Here is a 7555-nt window from a genome sequence, read left to right on the forward strand (position 1 = left end):
AAAGTAAATATAATGACTAACTTTATCTTTTATTAATTAATAAAATATTATATAAAAATATTCTTATCAATTATCTCATAATTGATAGGAAGATTAATACTAACATTTATGTCATCAAAATTCTGCCTTGCATTTCATGTTTTTTAATCATTGTCATCTTTGTACTTTTTGCACTCATGTTGCGTATTCGCCAATAAACAATTGTCTTTCTTTTTATTTTGAGTGCATATACCTTGAAGATTGGATCTCGGTATCGGGTACTTTTCTGTTTGATCTGGAAGTCTTCAAGGGATATTGTTTGTCTTACGTTTGAAGAAAATATGTCCAGTATTACCATAATTTGAAATTTAACTTATTGAATTATTTTTTTTATCAGACTAGATACTGATAGCAAAAGGCAGTGTTTTTGCGATTTCGGCGCAGTGTTGTTCCTTCCATTCTTAGTCATACTAACACTTGCATCCCAACACAAATTGCTTCCTGATTAATTCCTAAGAATTGGAGAGATGTTCCATTAGTTCAGTATTATCATTTTTCTATTTCTGTGGGAGCAATCAAAGAACATTTTTTTCATATTTAATTCTAGTCTTTCTTGGCATAAACTATTTACTTTACTTATACAGAGCGTTGTGAGTGGCCCCAAAAATAATATGGGGTCGATAGTTAAGATAATATGACAGTCAAAGTCAAGGTGAGGTGACAGTCAAAGTCAAGATATATGTATCCGAACAAACCACTTTCAACGACACTTAACTCCCCACTTCTCATAGGCATGATTCCTAACATAAACTCAATCGACCCCAGAGCTGGTCAGACCTCCGGAGCTCAGCTCCCCACTTCTCATAGGCATAGCTCTCAGTATAAACTCAATCGGTCCCAGAGCTGGTCGGATCTCCGGGGCTCAGCTCCCCACTTCTCATAAGCATGACTCCTCGCATAAACCCGATCAGCCTCATAGTCGTTCGGACCTCTGAGGTTTAGCTCTTCACTTCTCATGGGCATAACTCCTAGCATAAACCCGATCGACTCTAGAGCTAGTCGGACCTCCGGGACTCTACTTCCCATTTTTCATGGGCATGACTTCTGGCATAAACCTGATCGACTCTAGAGTCGGTCGGATCTCTGGGGCTCAAGTCCTTATTTCTCATGATCATAACTCCCAATGTAAACCCGATTGGCCCCAAAGCTAGTCAGATCTCCAGGATCAGCTCCCCACTTCTCATGGGCATGACTCCCAGTATAAATTTGATCATCCCCAGAACCGGTCAGATCTCCGGGGCTCTACTCTCCACTTCTCATGGGTATGACTCCTATAAACATGATGGCCCACGCCGATCATACTTCAATGGGGCTTGGCTCCCCATCTCACAAGGGCATGACTCCTAACCTAAACCCACTCAACTCCAAGTTGATCGAACTCCCTCTAAGAGACACCATTGTCAGAGATTGGTAACTATCTGTTAGAAAATAACGGCTACTCACCAGAGAATATTCCACTACTTTGACACATACACGCAACAGAACCTTCTTCAGCCTAGGGGAAAGCTGCTGCATATCCTCCACTACTCGACATATTCTGACATCAGACATTCTCTAATGACTCATTATTGTGGAGATTATGAGAGACGGTATAAAAAGGGGTTCTCTCCATTGGCCAGGTACGTGTATGCACATGCATCCACATTACTGTTCTACTATTCTTCTTCTTCTTCTTCAGTTTTTGTCGGGGCTACTACTCTGACTTAAGCGTTGAAGTGTCTACACTAGGGACCCCCTTCCTGGTTCTCACTCTAACATTTCTATTTGCTCTCTTTGTGGTGTGCATAGGTCCAAGACTTCCAACTCTAAGTCCTTCCTCCATCAACATTCCTGCCTTGTTACCGGCCGCTCATCTACTCACCTTTTGGATAGAATTAAATTTAGCACCGTCTACCTATTTTGGAATGTAAGGATGGATATTGCTAATAAAATCAAAATTTACATGACACTAGAGGAGTATGAGCTATTTATGAATGCCAACGCGCAAGCATTGTCCCAAGATGTTGGTCGCGAATTTTCACCCGCATCGAGCACCTGCAACCTCGGGTAGAAGAGTTTCCTATGTCTAAGAGAAGATCCCAGTAGAAGCAGCCATTTGTGTTTCCCCGAGCATTTTTCTAAGTGCCTAGGGTAGGCTACACTAAAATCGAGTGGTCGCAAGACACTTCGGCTAAAAATTCACCACCAAAGGACTTGAGGCAAGGAAATACTCCTGCCACTCGGTAATCACTTGAACAACACATCATACCTTTCTCTCAAGAGGTACTAGATGAAAAACTGCCTAAGTATTTTCGACCTTTATCGATTGGAGAGTATGGAGGCAACACCGATCCTGAAGATCACCTCCGAAGATTCAAGAATGTCGCTCTACTGCACTAGTATTGTGACACAATAAAATGCCAAGTGTTTCTAATCACTCTCTCAGGCTCAGCACAGAAATGGTTTGACCAATTGTTGGTCAGATCTATTACTTGTTTTAAGGAATTCAGAAAAGTCTTCCTGGACCACTTTGCTAGCAACAGGAGGTATCAAAAGACCAGCCTGAGTTTGTTCATGCTTGATATGAGTTATGATAAGCTAGCCCTGTTAGTTAGAGCCCTAGAGTCAATCATTTGATGATTGTTATATGGACTTGTTGTATCATATTCTTGTATATAAATAAAGGCATTTATTTTTTTGGTTATTATACTTACTTGTATTGGTGCCAAATAACTAAGTATAATAGCGTCCTTGAGTAGAAGGTTCTTACCTATATCAATCGATTGGTTGAATCGATAGTGAGATGATATAGGGAACACTACTCTTAATCATTCCTAGTCAAGTATTAACATTCAGGGACAATGTTAATGCAACGAGACTAGCATGTAGGTCAACTCGATGACTTGATCTCACAAGTCATGGATATGGAGATATCAAGTTGACACATGGGTATGCATTGGAGAATGTATACTGAATGACCCGCCATGAGAAAGTATCATGGATCGTTATATGAGTATCATATACTTTATCATGTGGCTATTAGTATGACTATTAGTCCTTGGACCTGAAGTCACCATGGTTCCCTACATTAGGAGTTACGTACTCTGGTTTCGTCAAACGTCACCCGTAACTGGGTGGACTATAAAGGTGATTACTGGGTATGTAACAAATTATGCGGAGGGATGTGAGTGATGTAGATGGGATCTATCCCTCCTATATGACGGGAGTGACATCGATATTCTTGATAGAGTGAGACCACGAAGTGCATGGCTATACCCAAATGAGTCAATATGAAATATTGAGCTCATTTGATTGAGTGAGTCTACTTGGAGTTCAAGATTTAGATTGATTGGAGGATGACACGGTCTATGCCTCACATTGATCAATCTAGATATCTAGGATAGAAGGACAATGTCATATATTGTGAGAAGTCACAATTAGTAGTCACAAGGTGATGTTGGATCTCAACATTCTTATAACTTGGGTAGTAATGATGTGTTGCTAGATACCGCTCATTACTTATGCTTCTAAATTGGTTTAGGAGCATTGCCAATGTTATAAGAACCTATAGGGTCACACACAAAGGGAAATTAGATGGAGATTAGGTTCATTTGATGAACCTAAAGAATTAGGTTCATGTGATGAATCAAATTGGATTAAGAGTAATCCAAATTAGGATAATTGAGTTGAACTCAATTTGGTTCATATGTTAAGTGAGTCTAATTTGGACTTAGACTCATTTAATTAATTTAATTCAATGAATAGAGATTCAATAAATTAAAATTGACTTGAACCAATGGTTAGATTAGATCAACCATGGGAGAGAAGTGGTCAAGTTTGACTTGACTTGAGGGGAAGATGAAGAGTCAAGTTTGACTTGACCATTTGCCACCGCATTGGTGAGTTGGCATTAAGTGGGCCAATGATGATGCTCCACATCATCATGGTAGCTTAAGTGGGATGTCACCTCATGGGAGTTACCAAGAGTTGTGACCCTTGGCATCCCATGGAGGTCCTTAGAGATTTTTCTCCATCTCTTGCTTGTGTGGATACACATAGAGAAGTGTCTACTTTGACACTTTCGAGATCCGGCGAACCGAGGACGAGCGGGATATGCGAAGGGCTTCGCATCAAGGGTAAAGATCTTCTCCTTTGTAGATTTAGTGTAAATCTAAGTTAGAAACTCATACATGTATGTTTTCAAAATTTTAATCTTCGCACGGATCCGGTGGCTGGGGGTTTCGGGGTTTCCGCAACGCAAAAAGCGGTTTTTGCGGACTGAAAAACCCAACAGTGGTATCAGAGCCACGTACGAAGCACGTACGAGTTTTAATTTGTATTTTTATGAAAATTACAGATCTGTAACTTTCTGTAAAATTATGATTTTTATAGTTTTTATGGGTATTTTTCTCGTAGAAGCGAAGCACAAGTGTTTAGACACTTGTAGGCTTCAACTACCGAGAAATCTTTCCGAAACTACAAGGTTTCGCCCCAAATCTTTTTGGGACAGCGGGCTAAGGCGCTGTAGGATCGCTAAGGAACACTCGCGATGGTTATATCGTGGGTAGGGGTGCTGCCCCTGACCCCGCAAGGGGATTCGTTCCGCGATTGCGCCCGAAAAATGCTAAACGGGACCGCCGGTAATTTTTATTCATAAAAATTGTAATAAAATTACAGAAATTTATAGAAATTGCATAATTTAGAATTATGTATTATTTTGTGATGGTCATGGCCTAAAAGACCCAATTAGATTGGAAATTGTGTTGTAATTCATAATACGGTCTGCGTGTCGTCGTGTAATTGTGTGTGTTGTATATTTGATACGCGACCTGCGCGTCGTGCCTTTCTATTTATTTATTCTTGTTGTAAATTAGTTTAGACTCGAATGTAACTCGAGTTTCACCATTGTAATGTACAAAAATGGAGCGGTCGAAGGTCCACTCGAGACGGAGTTACGAGGAGGGCGCGAGCAACACAAGGTGGTCAAAATGAAGGAGCTTGAGAAGTTGTTGACCTTAGGTTGACCATCTGATCTTCTCAATGGCTTGAGAAGATCGTAGTAGGGTCATGACTAATCACAAAATATTTAATTAATTACTTGTGTGTGTATATGTGATGCATGCTAGAATAAGTAATTAATTAGCGCCTTAACGATTCGATTCGATCAATCGTGTACATGATGCACCCTAACGATTAGATTAGATCTAAATCGAGTATATGATACACCTCGTCAATTAGATTAGATCTTAATCGTGACAACTCGTAATGCCTACCATGCCGTGATACCTATCACTACCTCGATCACATGTAGTTGTTGAATCTGCCAAAGCAGAGCAACACATATTATCTTGGTAGGGTACGGAGGGACAATCTTGGTCCCGCCTATCAATGCATGGGTGAGTAAAACTCAATTAGATTGAGTATAACTAGTTAAATACAGTTTAACTGTAGGCATTTATCCAATAGTTGGAAGATAGGACAAAATCACGTTTATATTAACTCTTGGGCGTATTAGCCAAAGCTAACTCGAGTTTTAATATAAATGCGGATCTTGATTCTATAAACAAGAGTTGCATAGAGATGTAATTGGTAAATTAGTTACCTACCGATCATACTAAGTCTTGGGCGATTTAGCCAAAGCTAACTCAAGGCGTAGTATGATGTGGATCTTGTCCCACATGAATTATAGAATTCAGTGGGAGCATCATTTAATTAAAAGGCCTAATTAAGTGATTACTAGAATATGATGTTTATTTATTTTCTGCATATTTCTATTGTAGATTACCATGACGTCAAACACGAACACCTTCTCTCTGCGTTATGTCCTTGACAAGGACAAGCTCAACGGAGCAAATTTCCTGGACTGGTACAGGAATCTGAGAATAGTTCTCACCCAAGAACGTAAACTGTACGTTCTGGAGCAGCCCATTTCGGAGGCTCCTCCTGCCAATGCCACGTGAGCTGACAAAGATGCTTATAAGAAGCATCAAGATGACTCATTAGATGTGTCATGTCTTATGCTTGCAACCATGAACTCTGAGCTTCAGAAGTAACATGAGTTAACGGGTGCTTATGATATGGTTGAACATCTTCGTCAACTATATCAAGGACAAGCACAGTACGAGAGATTTGAGATCTCAAGGGCACTATTTCAGTGCAAGATGTCAGATGGGGCTCCCGTAGGTCCATATGTACTTAAGATGATTGGGTACATAGAGAATCTACAGAGGTTGAGATTCCCACTTGGCCAAGAGCTGGCCATTGGCCTGATCTTGCAGTCTTTGCCAAAGAGCTACAGTTAGTTTGTGATGAACTACAACATGAACAAAATTGACAAGCCACTGCACGAACTGCATAGTATGTTACGAACTACTGAGCTCAACCTTAAGAAGGTTAAGCCCAACTCTATTCTTATGGTTCAGAAACACAAGGGCAAGAGCAAGCCTAAAGGAAAGGGTAAGTCTCAAGCCAAGGGCAAAGGCAAGACACTGAAGCCTAAAGGAGGGGTCGCCAAGGATGCTACCTGCTTCCACTGCGGTCAGACCAGGCACTGGAAGAGAAACTGCAAAGTCTACCTGGAAGATCTTAAGAAGAAGAGAAGTGAGACTTCCACTTCAGGTATATATGTTATAGAAGTCAATCTATCTATTTCTTCATCATGGGTATTAGATAGCGGATGTGCTTCTCACATTTGTACTAATGTGCAGGCGCTGAGAAATAGCAGGGCATTGACGAAGGGCGAGGTGGACCTACGCGTAGGCAATGGAGCACGGGTTGCTGTTGTTGCTGTAGGGACTTATTTTCTATCTCTGCCCTCTGGGCTTGTATTAGAGTTGGATGATTGTTGTTATGTGCCTGCTTTGACTAAGAACATTATATCAGTTTCTTGTTTGGACAAGAAAGAGTTTTCATTTATAATAAAGAACAAATGTTGTTCAGTTTATTTAAATGATATGTTCTATTATAGTGTACCTATGATGAACGGACTCTATATTTTAGACCTTGAGAGCCCTATCTATAACATAAGTACCAAGAGGATTAAGTCAAATGACATGAACCCAACCTATCTCTAGCACTGTCGCTTAGGTCATATAAATGACAAACGCTTATCCCAGCTCCATAAAGATGGTTTGCTGGACTCATTTGATTTTGAATCATATGAGACATGCGAGTCATGCCTTCTAGGCAAGATGACCAAGACTCCCTTTAGTGGACACAGTGAGAGAGCGACTGACTTGTTAGGTCTTATACATAGTGATGTATGTGGCCCTTTCAATGTCACTGTTAGAGGTGGTTATAGGTACTTCATTACATTTACTGATGACTTCAGTAGATATGGTTATGTGTACCTGATGACACATAAATCAGAATCCTTTGAAAAGTTCAAAGAATTCAAGAATGAAGTACAAAACCAGCTTGGCAAGAGTATTAAGATACTTCGATCAGATCGAGGTGGGGAATACCTTAGCCATGAGTTTCGTGACTATCTAGCTGAGTGTGAGATTCTATCCCAACTCACTCCTCCTGGAACACCACA

Source organism: Zingiber officinale, chromosome 7B (assembly GCF_018446385.1).
Source record: "Zingiber officinale cultivar Zhangliang chromosome 7B, Zo_v1.1, whole genome shotgun sequence".
Taxonomy (NCBI): domain Eukaryota; kingdom Viridiplantae; phylum Streptophyta; class Magnoliopsida; order Zingiberales; family Zingiberaceae; genus Zingiber; species Zingiber officinale.